General features: G+C 38.2%; 1 protein-coding gene across 6 annotated transcripts in view; it reads right to left on the bottom strand.

Annotated features, from left to right (window-relative positions):
- The window catches only part of OXR1 (oxidation resistance 1), a 259,358-nt gene that overhangs the window by 229,096 nt on the left and 11,708 nt on the right, over positions 1–18,554 (bottom strand). The window contains exon 1 of one of the 6 annotated variants that reach the window (XM_038127443.1): positions 5,456–5,600. The exons of the other annotated variants lie outside the window; for them this stretch is intronic. The gene's annotated coding sequence lies outside the window, so the exon portion shown is untranslated. Of the gene's footprint in view, positions 1–5,455; positions 5,601–18,554 lie in introns of those variants that run through there. 6 annotated transcript variants of the gene reach the window in all.

The raw sequence follows: 18,554 nt of genomic DNA, 5'->3' as shown, positions 1-18,554 counted from the left end.
ACAAATGTTTTGTCCATCAGGAAGAAGCTGCGATTACATGATCTTGACTGACAGGAGAATTTTTGTCTACAAACTCCCTTCTAAATTTGTAAGATGCTCTGGGGGACTTCACGTCTCCATGTCAGATCAGATAAAATGACACCAGGTGAAATGGCTTGTTACTTCCAGATGAGGAAGCAGCATTTTCACAGGACTATATTTCATTATGGGTTGAGGCAATTACATTTTTGTCTCAATTTACCAGCTGCTCTTAAAGCATTTTCTTTTTTGGTTTGGGGGGGAGTTTGTTTGTTTGTTTGAGTATGTCCCCTTAACTTGTACAGCTGCAATGAGTTGAAGGGAACCTCCTTCTTCCTTTCCATGCCCTCTTGTTCCACAATCACAGCCTTGCAGCTGGGCAAGAAGCACAAGTATCATCAGCCTGAAGTACATTTTCCTTCCCATGCAATCATTCTCCTTGCCACTTACTAACACCAGTCCCTCTACACTGAGAGCATAACAAATGCCTGCTTCCAGTTATTTGTCTTGATTGGGAATTTCTGAAAGCTTTAAGTAGGCCAAGTGTCCACTCCAACTGAAAATCAATGGTTTTGGGGCATATACATCCAAGCATGTTCTGAGAAGTCACACTCCAATTCCCTATTTGTGATTGTCAGGCTTACCAGAAGCTATGCCTATACTGTCAGATTGGCAGCTCAGAGATGAAACATGATGAGATTAAGGATTGCAACTCAGCCTCTGCCCCAGTGCACGTAATAAGTGTCTCAAGCCATTTAGACACCTGATTATACAACATGGAGACTAAATGTGTCAATGTGCTAAGAGACCTGAGTCAGGCATTCCATTTCTCTTAGAATTAACAAGGTTCAAGCTCCAGAATCCAATTTTCAGAGGTATTTAAGTTGTGACCTAGAAGTCTAGCTCCCATATTTAAAAATGGCAGTTGCTTATGACCCTGTGAGCATCAGTGGAACTTTGACACAAAAAATTTTAAGCCAAATTTATTCAATCATTTGATGATCTTTTCCATTTCCGGTAAAGAACATCATTCATAAGCATCTTACATTAGGAGGCAGGACTACCTTTATGTTTGCAAGCAATTTAACTGAAGGGCTCAGATGCTTTCTGTCTCTTTTTGGATATAAATAAAAACAATAAGGATTGACATAAAGTACTGAAGTTCTCAGGAAACAGGACAAGCTATTTGAAAGAAACCAACAGGTATAAAATTGATGAGTAGCTGAAGCAGGTTCCCTTCCCCTGAAGGTGACTGGTGCAGAAGTAGGAAGGTGTTGGATACAGAATCACTGAACTGTTTAAGTTGGAAAAACCCTTTAAGATCAAGCTCAACCATTAAGCCAGCACTGCTACCTGTCTCAGCAGAAACTTTGCTGGCCTCATCAACTTCCTTTTCCTTCAGGCCAAACTACCCTTTCTGGGGAAAAAAAAAAGAAAAAAAGACTGATACAGTAACACAATATATTAAATTATACACTAATTCAAGCTTTGGACTTTTATTCCTTTGCACAGAAAGTTTTTGCTTTTGTACAGAAATATTTCCCATAGCATTTCACTGGCTTATTGAGGGTAACTGCATCAACTGCTGCCTTTCAGCTGAATCTACTCCCTCTCTAGTGGATGGTACTGTCCTCAGGGCAAAGTGGCATAACAGCCTTGGAAAACCACCCTCATTTTCCTGTGAACAGTCACTTTGCATGGAAGTAGATGTGAAATATCATTCATCTACTTGAGGATAAATTCTGAAAACTATGACTTAACAGCAATACTGATTTCTAAAATGTCTCAAAGAGGCTACTGAAACTGGCAGAAAATCTCAGTGAACCTTTTCATTTGCACCAGATATATTTAAGCATAATTTACAGAGATTCGCACTGACTGCTTAAAGCCATGCAAATCTGAGCACAAGGATCAAGACTAAAAATATTTTCAGTTAAGAAACAATTGTATTATAGCAAAAAATATGGCAAAGGATGTTCATACAGAATTACACAATAGGATCTTTATCAAAGACCTGGAGGAGGCAATGGAATGCACAAGCATCCAGTTTGCAGATGGCCTCAAATTAGGAGAGATCAGTTGATGTGCTCAGAATCACACAGAATCACAGAATCACTAGATTGGAAGAGACCTTCAAGATCATCGAGACCAACCCAGCCCTAACACCTCAACTAAATCATGGCACTGAATGTCACATCTAGTCTTTTTTTAAACACATCCAGGGATGGAAACTCCACCACCTCCCCAGGCAGGCCAGTCCAGTCCAGAAGTTTATCACTCTTTCTATAAAAACTTTTCCCTAATATCCAATCTGTATTTCCCTTGGCACAGCTTAAGCCCAGGACAGGGCTGCCACCTAGGGAGAGTTGGACAGGCTAGAGGCATGAACTGACAGGGATGTCACAAAATTCAGCAAGGACAGATACAAAGTCCTCTATTTAGCAAGGGAGAAACTCTTGCAATGGCATAGGCTGGGCACTGCCTGGCTGGAAGGGCAGCAAACTGAGCATGAGTCAGGAGCGTGTTCAGGCAGAGATGGTAAACAGCATTCCAGACTTTATTAGCAGGAACATGGCCAACAGAAGAGGGGAGGGATCATACTGCTTTATTAAAAAGTCATCAGACCCCTCCTGAAATACTGCATCCAGTTCTGCAGCCTGCCCTTGATGCAAGGACACTGATAAACTGGAGCAAGTTCAGGTGAGCTCTGAACTTCATGGCCCACAGAGGTTGTGCAGCCTCGCTCATTCCAGTGTCTCAAAACTCATCTGAATAAAGCTCTGAACAACCTGGACTGACCTCACAGCTGACCTTGCTCTTCCTTCAGAAGTCCCTTCCAAATTGAGTTATCCTGCGATGCTACAAGTCTAGGTATGAAGAAGGGAAAACATAGAAGGGGATGTGAAATGATGGTTGAAGCTGGGATCATTAAAATATAATGCTGGTACAAATACAATGATAGGATAACAGATTGTTTTCTGCTTGAAGGAAACAGCAAGTGTACCTTCTATCACTAAATCCACACAACATATTCAATGTGGTGGTGTAGCTGTGTTTTATCACTCATTCCCTGTTAGATCATCCACCTCTGCCTGTGGGCAATTCAAGACAAACTCTAACTACTGCAATAGGAAAGAATTTCTTTGCATGATCTCTGTGGGCATGCTAAAGAAATGTATAGATTTTTAAACTGGAGAAAAAGACAGAAAAAAAATAACCATTTGCCCTGGGTATTTTACCCTCCTTCACCTTCATGGTAGCACATAGAGCTTCCTTCCCTAAGATTTCAGGATAAAGGGACATTCTTTTACATCTTTTAGATGGTCTTAAAATTGAAGTTCCTTGGAAATCTAAAACAAGGGGGTGGGGGTAAGACTGTGAAAATCTGCTTGTCCTTCTCCAGGCACAATTGCTGGACCATCAATTATTCATTATTAATTAAGCAGTGGATGTGGAGAAAACGGCATGAATACAGGAAAGACTCACAGGCAATAGCCAGGACTAATCAAGTTTTCATTATTTTTCTTTATTTACAAAGATGTATAAAGCTTGATAAAGTTTCTCCCACCCTCTCTTCTTTTCTGGCTCAATTTTACTCTTGACTCCTATCTCTCCTCTCAGGAAGCACAGGGGGATGAGGAATAGGGCTTGTGGTCACCCTGAAACTTCAGGAAAAGCTTCATCTCAGCTGCTCCTGCTCCAGTGTAGGGTTCCTCCCACAGGAACCAGACCTTCATGAACTGCTCCAAGGTGGGTCCTTCCTAGGGGTGACCTGTGATCCCTGCAGAGGACCACTGCAGGTCCTGTGACCTGTGCCAGCATGGGCTCCTCTCCATGGGCTGTGTGTGGGCTGCAGCCTCCTTCAGAACTTGTGCATTGCTGTGGCACAGGCTCTCCACTTGCTGCAGACTGGATGAAAGTGGATGTCTGCTCCACCATGGTTGCCCATGGGCTGAGAGGGCAGCTTACTTTCTTCTGCTCTTCTCCACAGGTTGCAAGGAATTTCTGCTCTAACACCTGGACAACCTCCTCCCCCTCCTTCTGCATCTTGGTGTCTTGGAACAGAGTTGTTCCTCTCTTTTCGCCCTCCCTCCTCTCTCAGAGCTGCCCCACAGGTTTTTTTTAACCTTTCTTAAAACAGTTATGACAGAGGCACCACCAGGATCACAGATGTGCTCAGCTTTGAGCAGCAGCAGGTTCACCTTGGAAAATCTGGAGCTAGCTCTATGAGCTATTGGGACGGCTCCTGATGTCATCTCAGGGAAGCCACCCCTGCAACTTCCCCACTACCAAACCCCTGCCATGTAAACCCAGTTTTACTGCTGTCTGATCACAAGCCATTTGAGAAAATGTATCAGATTTCCATGTGCTGCAGACAAAATATAACACAGTTATATAATTTACAGCAGCAGAGGGAGGACTGCAGGGATCACAAGTAATTCCAAATAAATAAAGATGTAGAGATAAGACAATTCCTGGGACCAAAGCTGATGAACTGCTCTTTTCTGTACTCTTTTGCTCTATTATGAAATGTAGTGGCACTGTAAGCTAATCCAGTATTTCATAAGCATTGTATTTTTTAACAGATAAACACCCTCTCTCCTCAGAATAAAATAATGTCAGCTAAATGTGATCAGCAGCAGGGAACAGAACTGTACAGACCTGAGTCTGTAGTCAGCCAAACCAAAGGTAGAAACTTCTGGAGGATAGAGAAATGAAGATAAGCTTTGGCTGTAATTATCTGAAATAATTCAAGAGACTAGATTGAGTACAAATCAGATAAATAAAAAAGAATAAGTTGAGTACATGAGTTTATTAGCTACTATCATAAAAAGAGGCATAACAGGGGGTTTTTGTATCTAATTACAGAAACTAGAGACAACAACTGTAGTATATTAGGAAGACATAGATTTTGTTCTTCAAATTTTGACTTTTAAACTAATGCTATGATAATGATTTTCATTTTAGCTACAGCTCCAGTGGTAATTACTTATATCTAAATTAAAGATGTCACTTAACTATACAGAAATAGTGATTTCAGTATATCAATTTTTATTAAATAGACACTCAAACACTTTTATTCTTTTCTTTTTGAACAACAAGCTAAACAAAATGAAAAGAATGACATTTATTCAATACAATGTGAAGAATATTTGTGCTTAGTCACTAGCTGGTTGAAGACTTTACCTCAAGATTTGATAATGCAGGTTTTCCTAACTGTATTAAATAAAGCTCTTCTCAGTTCACTTACTGAGTCTCCCATAATCAGCTGCCAAGTCTATCTTTTTATTCCTATGTTACCAACACCAAAAGATCCCTTTCATTCATAATCACTGTGGTTGTGTCACTGCCATTCAACTTAATGACATTAATGGTTTTCATGCTATCTTTTGAAAGCCACAAATACAGAAATGACAATATAAAATATTTACAGTACCTTATTTTCCTTTCAAAAATTATATACATCCAGTTCTGCTGCTTTCTACTTCTGCTCCTTTTGGAGATGAAAGCTCTACTTCTGAAAGTGAAGTTCTCAGCTAGAATCAGAACCAAGAGTGCTGCTGCCTATAGACTGTGTCACTCCCAGACCAAAATTTTGGGCCAGATCTGTAAGAATGAGTAAAGAGGTCTTTTAGACCAAATCTTAACCTTTCAGTGTGGTAAATAACTAAAGTATTCCACTTATTGGCACTATGCAGCTTTCACCCCAGCAAGCACAGCTGTGGCTAAGGTGGATTTATCATAACACGAAAGGCTCATGTGTGACTGTGGCCCCTAAAGGTAATTTGTCACTAATTTCTCACTCAGTACCACCCTGAAAAACACTGGCTGCACCCACAGTTCTACCTTTGCACTCCTAAAGATCAACAGACCACGTTCCACGGTTTTTCTTTCCAAGAAGGACTTACAAAATTAACTCTCACAGAAGACACTATTCTTAGAAGACACATTTATTTATTTTACAAAGTCAGCAAAAAATAAAGAGAAAAAAAAAAAAACCAACCCAGGAGTATCCCAAAACTGAAACCAGCCAAGGATATGCTCAATGAAGAACATGCTCAACTTTTAAGGCTCTGTTTGGCAGAACAAACAATAAGTGGCAGAAGAGTGCTAAACAGTTAAAAGTTAGCATGAGACTACTTATTGTTTAATCTTTGTCCAAAGCAAAATGTGATGTATTTAAGCCATTTCTAATATATATTTGCCTAACTATAACCTGTTGGTAAAAACCTCAAAGGATGGAGATTGTCCAACCTGAAATCCTTTGTGATTCTAAACATTAGATATTGTCCTCTGTATCAGTTGCAGCTGGCTTGTAGCTGCCAAATAAATTTGGTCATATCAGACCTTCACCCTCAGTCAGCCTAGAGGTGAAACAAGTCCTGAGATGAGGCAGGGATAGGTTGGGTTCAAATCTCCACAAGGACTTCACCACTCATATTCCATCCTAAGCTGCAGACTGGTCAGGAAGCTGGGCTGGGTGGGGATCACACCAATCAGCACTTTAGATCAGGGTGTTTCAAACCCCCTGTATAAAGTAAGTTTGAACAATAAAGCTCTCTGTTGTCACATGGATCTGAGGGGGTGCGTGGTCCCTGGCTCCCACCACTGACCCCAGGAAAAATGTGGCCCCCCACAGAATAGTTCCCAAAACCAGAATTCTTTGCTACAACTCAAGTGTGTTATTTGTTACTTTCCCAGCAGACGCAGAGAATGATTCTTTACTCTTTCTCACAAGAACACTTCACATATTTAAGTGCTTTTCCCATGTGTCCCCAGAGTTCCTTTTTTACACAAAACATTGACTTAAAATTACTTTTTTACTAGACGTCATATTTTTTAGATTTCTGATCACCTTTGTTAACATTTCAAACTGTGGATGCCCAAAACTGGAGATGGTATTCAGTGCAAACTGAGTAAAATAGATAGTAAAATTATTTACTATCTTTCATATAGAAATGCTGGTACATTCCATTTCGGTATTTTTCTTTTTCCTCATCAGTCTACAACAGTAACTAACATTCAGTTTGCTGTTCTTCTCTCAGGATTTTTTCCCAGTGTTCCTACACAGCTAATCATTCCCTGTCTCATATCTGTAAATTCTTGGAACTTAGCAATATATCACACTTCTCAAAAAGAATTTATTAGTGTGATTGCTTCAGCCAGCTTCCTACATATCTTAGTGTGGAAACTGTTAAGCTCATAGGAGTTAAGGTTTGACTAATAAATAAAAACAATAAAATATCTATTCCATCAAGTGTAAGTTTGTCCTTGGTTCAAAGTCTGGCATTTGGACATGTTAAATTTATTATTAGGAAGGTGGCAGAGCAGACACCAAGAGTTAAAGCTGAGTATTAATATGATCCCTTCAAGTATAAAAAAACATCTCTCAGACCACATAGGCTGTTGGAATGAACAGCCCATTAGGCTACTCACATCAAACACTTTATTAATAAAAAATAAGATATTTAATTTGGCATTTGAAACTATGTTTCAAGAAAATTTTGCATGGTATGTAACTCCTCCCAGCAAAAGGCTAAACATGGCAATTACAGATCTTTAATATAAACACTTTTGCCTGTTCTACAGTTTAAATTATTGCATCCATTCACCAATAATGGTATTCCTATTGCTATAAGAAGTTTGTAATACCACCAGATTATAACTTTTTACAACTTGTGTGGGAGACATCAGTCTCAGGGTTACATTTTCTCAAGCGCTGATGAATTCCCCATCTGCACTCCAGCTCAGATGACAGCCCCTCTGGGTTCCAGTTATGCCCAACATAGATGGTTGTTCTGCAGGGTTTGAGAGAGGGCTGCTCAGATATCAGTTAATTATAATGAAGACCAGGTCCCTGAGTGCCAAACTACCTTCAAACACAGGATCTACCACCTTTTTTTCCAGGATGATTTTAGGGAGACAGTATCACAAGAGGTAAGACTACTGTAGCTGCTGGCCCAGGCACCCCAAAAGATGGCTACTGGAGAAACTGAAAATCATCCTTGTCAAGGGTAATGTAGGTATTACAGGATTTTGCAACCAGAATAAGCATTTTGGATAATATGGGAAACTGATTACAGCTGGTTAAGAATACAGGTCACACTAATGATTTTGGGGTAAAATCTCCTGGAGTGGGTCATATGCAACTGTTGGAATAGCTTCAAAGGACTCCATTGAGAGTATATCCCAAAAAAGTGCAAAAATGCCACACTGGGAGCTGAGCCCAGGAAATCCCAGTTGTAGAGATGCCATAGCCTTCAGCAAGCCAGAAAACCAGGCAAGCTGCAGGCACATTGCAAATCCTGGCACAAGTAATTAAAAAACTGAGACACTACAGTGTGTGCAAGTGAAACTGCTCTTGCATCTCTTTCCTGGCAAGTTACTCTAAATCAAAATTTACCACAACTGTTTAAGAATCCTGGAAAGCATTGCTTTTTCCAGGCTCTAGATATTGGGATGTTCTGTTTGGACAACAGCCTGCACGTCCATGTCACTACCTTGTAAGAGTCTACAACTTCAGTAAAGTCAGATTTAATTACAGGTTTTAGGAGTAAGACACAAGCAATGAATAGGTCATTCTGGTTGCCTTTGCACCTTGAGGAATCAAATATGTCTGTTGCATAGTAGGTTCTGAAAGAATTAGGAACAACCTGTTAGAGGGAAACATGCCTAGCGTAGCTTTGCTGTAACAAAAATATTGCACATCATCACTGAAGATCAGGAAAATGTTGTAGGATAATTGGATTGACCCTAAGATTTGAAAGCCAAATAATGTAACAAAAGCTAAAGGATTTTTCCAAATATTTAGAATCAGAATGCTACAGTTTGCATAGCAAACTTTTCAAGATACCAATCAAACCAAAAGCTAAATGTAAAATGAATAAAAACAAGCATGAGATAACAAAAACAGAAGGAAATTGACTCTTAGAAATACATTGAAATTCCAAATTCATAAAGAACTGATAAAACTACTGCTGCAATTATCTAAATACATGAAAAGAATATTCCTACAAGCAGATAAATGTAGCATTCTTGGGTTTATTTTGTCTGAGAGAAGAAATCAAAATCTGATCAATAAGAAGTCTTGATCAGCTTTATTTATGAACAGCTTGGAGCAACCATACATAAGTCAGATGTTGAAATACATTTTTTGAAGCCTTGAGAAAAAATAAAAATTGAAAATAAGGTCACCAAGCTGTATAGAGAAGACTAAAAAACATTTTTCCTCCTTTTGTGCTAACTTGCAGTTCCTCCTCCTGTTAACAAAATGAATTTTGTTAGTTGGTTACTTCGTACAGAACAATAAACTGTTTGGTTTTTTTTTAACACTTTAAACACTTCTCCTTTTTTTTAGGATTTTAAAAAATTTATTTCACCAGCTAAGATGAAGTAACAAAGCTGAGAATCAGTTAATTCTTAAGATCTTTCATATAGGTCTGCTGGGAGGCACAGTCAGCAACTTCACTACAGTGAAGTCAGGAGGGATGTCATTGCCCTTGGGTAGCCGGCATTCATCACAGCAGGCAGCCTTTATTGTCCAGCGTGCTATAATAGTTTCTCAGTAGGGAAGGCAGCATGTAGTAGCATGATGACGTGCAAGATAATGCCTAAAAACACAAAACTGTTTGAAAGGGTCTGTTAGGAGGGAGTGTTTACAGTGGCAGTGGAAGGGAAGAAAGGCAGAATAACCTGGTTCTCTTTTTAGTCATGAATGCTGGGAAACATTTTTCATTCTGTATCATGTTCAAGGAAACAAAATAAGTTTCCTTCCATTTTGCAGTTTTTATTTGGAAATTGCTTGCTTACCTCTCTTCTGCAGTTCTTTCCTTAACTCTGCCATTTATGACATCTTTTTTTTTCCCAAAACAGAAACTGAATATAAGCAAGAAACACTTAGGTCTTTAACATACTACAAACTGCTTCATAGTTCCTTATATGATAGGCAGATCAATCATCACTGTCACTGAATATATTTTACTTACTTAGAATGGCTGGAGAAGCTGAACTGAGGTCACAGAATCATAGAATGGTTTGTGTTGGAAAGGACTTGAACAGACCATCTAGTTCCAATCTCCCTGCCATGGGCAGCAATACCTTCCACCAGACCAGGATGCTCAAAGCCACATCCAACTTGACCTTGAACACTTCCACTGACAGTGCATCCACTGCTTCTCTGGGCCAACTCTTCTAATGCCTTACCATCCTCACAGAAAATCATTCCTTCTTTATCTCATCTACTCTTTTTCAGTTTAAAGCCATTGAAGTCAGTTATGGTCATTAGAATAAGCTGTGAAAAAAAGAAAACAAAAAGGTTTACAGCCAATAATTTTATGCGGGGAAAATGGGTAATTCAGAGAAAGATTTTGGATCTGAATATCTGGCCACAGTAGAGCATGTTAAGCCAAATTGCAACTGACTGCAAATTTTCCATTAGAGACAAAGGTGCTGTGCACATGGGTATTTGTGCACACATGTGAATGTGAGCAAAAAATTCAGATTCCAGATTTCCTTGAATCAGATTTTGAAACTTTCTTTATAGCTTTGCTCCTAATTAAGTAGCTCCACTCACCTCAAGGAACTCAGTTGCTCTTTAGTGTGAATTAAGATGGCAGGAGCTGGCAGTCTACCACACTGAGTAATGATACATTCAGTGAAGGACTAAAACATCTGAAATCAAGATCCAAAATACCTTCCAGAAGGCTGTCAGCCTTTCTAGTGATGCAAGGCAACTCTGATATCAGGTGCAAGAGGCATGAAGCCAAGACAGGTAGTAGGTGAGACAGATGCTTCAGTCTGCTATAGAGTTACTCAATTTTGTTTTACAGAGTATCTGTCCACTGATTGCAAGATACAATGTGCCCAGACATGATGTGCTGCATGCCATCTTTGCAGAGGTTCAATAGTCTCCAGTATCAGAGCCTATTATTTACTTTGGGAAGATGTAGGTGTTCACCGAGCATAAGGAAATACAGCAGCTCCTGCAAGATTTTGGGAGACTTCACAAATCAATTAATATAAAATCAATTATAAGTTCTTCCGATAAAGATATTAGTTAGCCATGTGCTCTTTGGTAAGCTTCAGGTATACTTTTGGTTTAAGAAAAGAAGAAAGAGTTAATTGATTACTTCTCTATTAGCAGGGGAAATTGGCTGCATCCAGCACTTCTGAGTAATTCACACTGTCTAGCTACTTGTTTCTGGAGTTGACGTTTTTAAATCATGGGGCAAAAAGGTCATGTGAAAGGAAAATGAGTTGCTACAGAGCAGTAGTTAGATCCACAGTCACCGCTACACTCTTACTCTGCAGCTGGGATTCATGGATCGAGTTCTGATACTCTGAATGGGCATACAGTATGAAAAGCTATCCAGGGGCTTAACTTTCTAAACAAAAGACAACAGGAATACCATCACCCCACTGCCAAACTAAAGCACCACTGACACAAGAGCAGATATAATTGACAGAGCATAAACTGAATTGAGGAAAATGCAAAAATATGTAGTCTTTGTGAAATCTGGTCCTATTTTCTTGATAAAATCTCCACAGTATTACCCAACCTGACACCTTTTTGGTTGGCTTAATCTTAGAAAGATAAAGGTCTGCAAGCAAACTTCCAAGGATGAGATGTCTCTGAGATTCCCACTAAGTAACTTCTGCTTTCTGTGTGAGAAATGGAAGATACAAGCCACTGGATTATTATTTTACATGTCACAGTAGTAATATCTTTTTAATAATTTTAATTCCTTCTCAAGTACCTTATTAGAAAACAAACCTGCTTGATGTTCCTTCAGTCTTGCAGATGTTTTGCTTTCACACAATTATAATATAGTCATATTGCCTCTCAAGACAGTTTCTACTGAGAAGCCAAATTAACACTCAGCACTTTAAAGAGGAGGAATTTAAGAGTTTGGTGTTCACCTTTTTTCAGCCAGCTAAATGACAAGCATGATTTATTTTGCTTAATAAAAACAAGAATAAAAAAAAAGTAATAGAAAAAGACAACAGGCCCAGCAGCAGAACACTTAAATACAGCTTGTTATTAATCAATTAATTGCACACAGTGGTTTCTAAGCAGCACAAGTGTATGTGTACTGAGAGCCCATAAAAATAATGGGAGTGAAAAACTGGACACTAATTCTTAAAGGATGCCGATCACTGAGGATTAAAAGCATTGCATAAGAACATGAAAACAGCACTAGGCCCTCAGCTATGGGATAATGCAGTAATTTGAGAATCTATGGCAGAAAGTTCTGGCTTCCATTTTTTTTTGGTGCAATTTAGGTAATGGGGAAAATGTGTTATGCTTTTCTGAAGCTACAGTGATGAAGCACATCCAGAACGAGCAAGGTCAAAAACAGTATCTGTTTACAAACAGGCAGATTACAAATCTGCTAACTTGCATCCTGAAAGCTCCTTACTAAGTCAGATTAACATGGAGTTTCTGTTTATCATCCTGACATAGCTAAAGAACATAGCCCAAAGAATACAAATCACTCCCTGTTTTTGAGACTGTAAACTTTACTAAGAGCTGCCTGCCTATTTCTTGAATTTACAGGAGAATGTGTAAAATATTTCCAAAAAGCTATATAGGAATCACAACTCATCTATCCAGGAACATCAACTGTAACCTCATCTGTTGCCTAAATGGATTTCTGAAGGTTGAAAAAAATAGTTACTATATCTTATTAATCACTAAGGCCATCAGCAGCTGTATGTATGTAAAGCAGAATTAAGAAACTGTTTGGCCAGCAATGAATGAACTGAACCACCATGTTTAAATGCATAAACCTAGTGGGGCACACACCCCACTTATGGAGGTTTATGTAGATATTAATTTTAAGTCACTCAGGACTAAGTATATGTAGCAAATTACAGTGAGACAAGCAGATTGCCCTGTCACCCCATCACAGGGTATTAGAGTAGGCCTGCCTTTTTGGGAAACAGAACTACTGTTTGGAAGCATATTTTCTTCCATCAGAAATCCCATATTGCAGTGGATGCTGTTTGTCCCAGCTCTAAACTTAGTTTTTAGAATTGACGTCCTTCCTTTCACTAAGATTAAATTAAGGGTGCAGAAGATAATGGAAAATAAAGACTCAACATTACACATACACAGAACTTAGGAAAAATGTTGGTTTACGTATTCTGCCTTTTAATAAACTAAATATCCATTGCTCTAAGCCCTTAGTCTACTCCTGGGTTAGAGAATACCAACCATCACTGTTCAAGACACGCTGGCTTATGAATACACAAATACACACAGGAGAGAACACAGAAATGAACAAATATCAGTACATATGTTTAAGAATGTGAACTCCAGGTGAATAAAGCAGCCCAGATGGTAAGTGATGGTGGCAGAAGCATGCTCTGGGCCCACAACTGCTCCCAGAGGGACCTCCTAGCAGGCATCCCTGCAAAAAATCACAGTTTCCCAAGGCGGGGTGGGCAAAATCTTGAAAATAGGAAGATTTTACAGAAGGAACACATTCCCATGAGACTGTGAGGCAAGAGGGCAAGCCACTCACAGAGTATACCGAGCATCAGATTTTGTCTGTGATTAGGCTTATCTTTAAACTATTACATTTTTATTTGCTGCTATATGCTATATGTCTGTGACCTAATTATTGTATTTTGCAACAGCCAAATGTAGGTAAAGATTAGAAGAGATCATTCTTTCTGAAAAAAACATAGTTTTATCTTATTTTTATTTTTCCTAAGCAGTTTCCAAAGGAAAATTAAATCTAAAATAGAAAACTGCAACTCACAAGACTGTGGCCAAGATTCTGCTGAAGAACTCCTTTTATTTTTTCCTTTTTGCCTTATCTCAATGCTACATTTTTCCCTGGTTTTCTTCCTGATATGAAAGGATGCTGCTGGGCTTCTTTTTGTTAATTAGAAACAAGATCTCAAGACCAATCTAGCAACATCAGAAGAAACTATTCCCTCCATGAATACTTCACAGTGATCCTCTGTTTGAGGAATGACAGGAATTTTAAATATCGTAAAAAATTGCTCACAAAAGGCTGAGTCTAAATTACCAACTTTCAATTGCATATGGAAGAAACAACACTTCACACAATACTAGACACAATTCTTCATCTGACAGCTAAAATGCAATTTAAAAAAAATTAAAACTTCCCATCCAAATTGAACTATAATTTCCAAGTAGTACATGCAATAGAACCTAAAGAATTTACAAGAAATCTAGGTCAAAGCAATTTTATTTTTGACTATTTGAAATTAAAAAAAAAAAAATAGATGAATCCACATGAAAACTTACATGTTTGAGAGAGAGAGAAAGTCACAAATATAATCAAGATGACATAGATCAACTAGGACATGAAACAGTCTGAAACTGTTTGTACACACCTAAATACACTAAAAAAAATTTCCAAAGGAGCCACTCTTTATCTAACATACCACTGGTCAGTCCCAGTCTGAAAAAAATAACTTCAAAACAAGCTGCACTGGAATAACAGTTTGGATTAATATCTTCTCCAGATGGAGTTTTCAATCTAATGAGCAACAAGTAGCATGAAATCTTGCTGCCAAAAATTTACCTACCCCATTCTGAAGAGAGGAAGAAGCACAGAGATGAGTGGAACAGTGTAGGCTGCACCAACCACCCTAAATACACATCTAACACAGTCTTTATCCTAAGCACTTGAAAGGACACGGACAACGATGAACGACTCAAGATATTCACATCAGAGTATTCACTAAAACACAGACTACAGAAATTCTAAGGAAATGGGTATGACAAGACCAGAGCTGGATAAAAAAATCCCATCAAACTTCCTAATAAAAGCCTGTAAAATCAGTTCAGTGCTTATCTTGTACATAGAAATTTGCCTCATTCAAATAGAAAAAGCAGACTGATTTCACAGAAGGGAGCTTCTTGACTCATAAAACTGAGGTCATAAAGTCACTCTCAAGAAGAAATTAAAATATAAAACAAATTAAAATTCACCACTGGAGTAACGAAATAGCACACAGGTTTACTTTGTCAAATGACAGATATTGTAGAAAATATATGAATCACACTGACAAGGAAGTAATTGAGCAAAAACCATAGCATTTTCAAAAGTAAAAGGCGTAAGTCTCACATTTAGATACTCAGGAAATTTAATACTGGAGAAATCTAAAAGCAGGTTATATCAATTCCAAAAGGAACACTGTAAAATATCAGAAAAAATGCTCAGATTGTTAGCATGCTTCTAACATCTAGTTTTGCAGCCAAACACCTAACAATGACTCATTGCTTTTAGTTTTCCTATAATATGTACACAAACAAAAAAGAAGGTAAAGTCTTCAATTGAGTTACCTGTACTGCCACTTACAAAACAAGAAAACAAAATATGCCATTCTTAAACTTAACCTGAAAAATAAAGACACAGTATTTGTGAGGACTGAATTTAAGAAAATAAGGTAGTACGTCAAGTAGTTAGGGTCATCCATGGATAGAAAGATAGACACGCTCATTGGGAAATTCAAGAGCAAAGTTCAAATTTAGCTATGCAGAATTCAATGATGGAGCCTGGCAAGATAAGGTCTTGTGTATGCTGTGCCCTGGCATGCAACTTTCTGTCTGATTTCAACCATCATCACCACACACAGTTCTTACTGTCTTCAGTAAAGGCCTAAGTATTTTTGAACTTTTAAAAATCAGAAAGAATTTAGCACTGCAGAAAATAATGTCTAGCAATGACTCAATTTAATTCTATTTAGGAACAGCTAAGACCCAAGATTTACAACAGCAAAAAATATCAGCACAGACTGCTTGGCCTTAGCATTGAAACAGAGTAGCCAATTATATGAACCTTTTATTGTGATATTCCTTTTGTTTTCTGGCCAATTACTTGTACAATAAGACAGGAGCCACAAGCACCACATGTACTTAAGTCGTTAGGTTTTTCTTTCATCACTAGGAATGCTACAAATGCTACCAATACTAGAGTTTTCTTATCTTGAAGATAATTTATGCCATGACATTTAAGTTCTGTTGAAGCCCTAAATTCTATCTCGTGAACCTGTAATTCCACTAAAAATTCAAAAGAGAAACAATCTAATTATTTGGTTTTTCAGGGAGCCTTGAAATTATGAACTCTTACTATTGCTTTGTGAATCTTTACCAATCAAGTTGTTTAAGAACATTTCTTTAAATCTACTTGGGACTGAAAACAGCCTGGAAACAGAAAAGGAACTGATAAACCTGGATAGACTCAGAGGTATTTGTGTTACAATATTAAAGTGCAAGAAGTTCTGAGTGACAGCAAATGGTAATTGAAAAGACAAATCTCAGACAGAGGAGCCTCATGAGAGAATATCATGCAAATGGCAAGCACTTCAGTTTTAAGATGGATTTGCAATTGTCTATTTGTGAGTGTTGATAATGCCTTAAGATCAATAAGACAGAAGTGAAACGTGGTGCGGGTATTCAAGTCTCCATTTGGAGAGTTTTAAGATTTATAAATGCTCACATGGGACATTTCAACTACAGAAGAAAATGGGACCTAGTTATGCCTCTGCAATAAAGCTAATTATACAGTTAATCTTTTCCTAATTAAAACTTAGAATTGGTTTTGAATTTTTTCTTATTCTTTTTCCTCAGAAACATATATTTAGCTGTTTCTTAATGCTCCAACTTTTTTTGCAAATCATTATTAATATGAAAACCATGAAAAAGGTTAAGTAATATCTTATTTTTTATTATTAGATTCAACACTATATGCCATGAGATCAATAATAACAGCGCTGCTTGCTCAAGTGCTACTAAAATGACACGGGACATTCATTCCACTGTTTAGTAGTCTGATTTGTAGGATTACAATAGTAGAATTAAAATCACGGTTGAGCAAAAACATCACACATTACCTACCAAATATTTTGACAGATCACTGAATAAAGGTCAGAAACGTGCCTGCTTTAGGAGGCTGTTCTCAGCAGATTAAAGCAGGAAGTGACCAATATGGGGCTCCCCTAGATCTCATCAGCTGAGGAGGAAGGGGGTTTTCATGTATTCTTGCAGTTCCAGGTGGAAGTCCAAAGGAAAGCCTACATGTGCGTCATCCTCAAGCTTAGCACAGCTCTTTTTTTAGCCAAAGGGGGCTTATCTTATTACCCTTCTTAGCTGTGATATCCACATCTAACCTGAGAACTGCATCATCCCAAAAAGTACAGGCAGCACACAGGAAAGGGGACATCCAGACACCTGTGCCCTGCAAACGCCTAACTGGACACTGTTGTTAGCTCGGCTTTGTACATCTCATTAATGTAAAATCATACTGCTTCCTTTCTCTTAATTCAGGTTAAATTGATACACTGTAACAATTAAGCCCACACCTATGAGTTTTAAAAACTCATATGGCTTTGTTGAACTGGAGTGGAAGTCAGTATTTTTTCTGCCTGGCTGGATGCACACATGAGATTTTCACCAGCAGCTGATGATTCAGGCTGTCTATGTCTGTGCACAGTTTCCTCTATTCTGTTTCTGGTATTAAACTGAGGCTATTACAAGCAGTTTTCACATAATTTCAGGCTGCCTGCATTAGGCACTTTTTCCAGCAACATTAAACTGTGGCACTTGCAAAGCGATTCAGGGAATAAGAGAAGCAAGAGTGACAATGTCCATTCTTACCAAAATTACTTCACCACTACCCAACAGAACATGAGGCCACAAATTACCTTCCCTTCACTGTAAATGCATGCACATAATGGGGGTGCTGGAGAACAACAGAGCCCTCTGACAGAAACCAAACACTACCACATAATTGAAATAAAATTTCAACACTTGTCAGAGTTTATTTATTTAATGTTGGTGCAGGCTTACAAATTCTCCATTCATGTAGAAAACTCACTACCATGACTATAGCCTCCTAAGTAGGAGATGGAGCTGCCTGCACCAATATAATTACAACATTTTCTGAGTCACAGACAAAAGTCTGGCCCATGCTGATACATTATGCAGAGCATCTATAAAAATGACTGTACTGAAAGCATTAAATAAGAGCTACGGCCATGGAATGGGAAATGTCATTATTGATTCCACAATACTAAATTTATCCTTCATAAAACAAATGGTAGGTACACAGAGGTACATGAAAAAATTAACAACTTAAAAAGATAGTAAGAAATTCAGCAACAAAATATTCTACTGCCTACTAATTATTTTTATTCAGGTCACCCAGTATATAACCCAATATTTACCAAAACACTTGAACTGTGAACTACAATGTTTCAAGGTCATTCCTTTCCAAACATAAACAGGATTTTAGCAGGAATCAAATTAGTTGGAAGAGAATGAAGGGGGGTTTTGCTCTGTTCCTGTAATCTCTCTTTTACTGGCAAGCACAGTAGAGGTACTTGCAATTTTTGCAACAAAAGAGTTACACAAAATACTACTGTATAAAAAACTTGTGCAAATCATTTTTCTCGCCATGTCAGGCTGGACATTGCAAAGAACAAAACTCAGGCATTTGTTCCTATCTATACTACAATTAAAATACTCAAGGGTTTATATCACAGAATGAGTTCTC

The sequence above is a fragment of the Motacilla alba genome, chromosome 2, assembly GCF_015832195.1.
Source record: "Motacilla alba alba isolate MOTALB_02 chromosome 2, Motacilla_alba_V1.0_pri, whole genome shotgun sequence".
In the NCBI taxonomy this organism is placed as follows: domain Eukaryota; kingdom Metazoa; phylum Chordata; class Aves; order Passeriformes; family Motacillidae; genus Motacilla; species Motacilla alba.
This window is presented reverse-complemented; position numbering and strand designations above follow the sequence as displayed.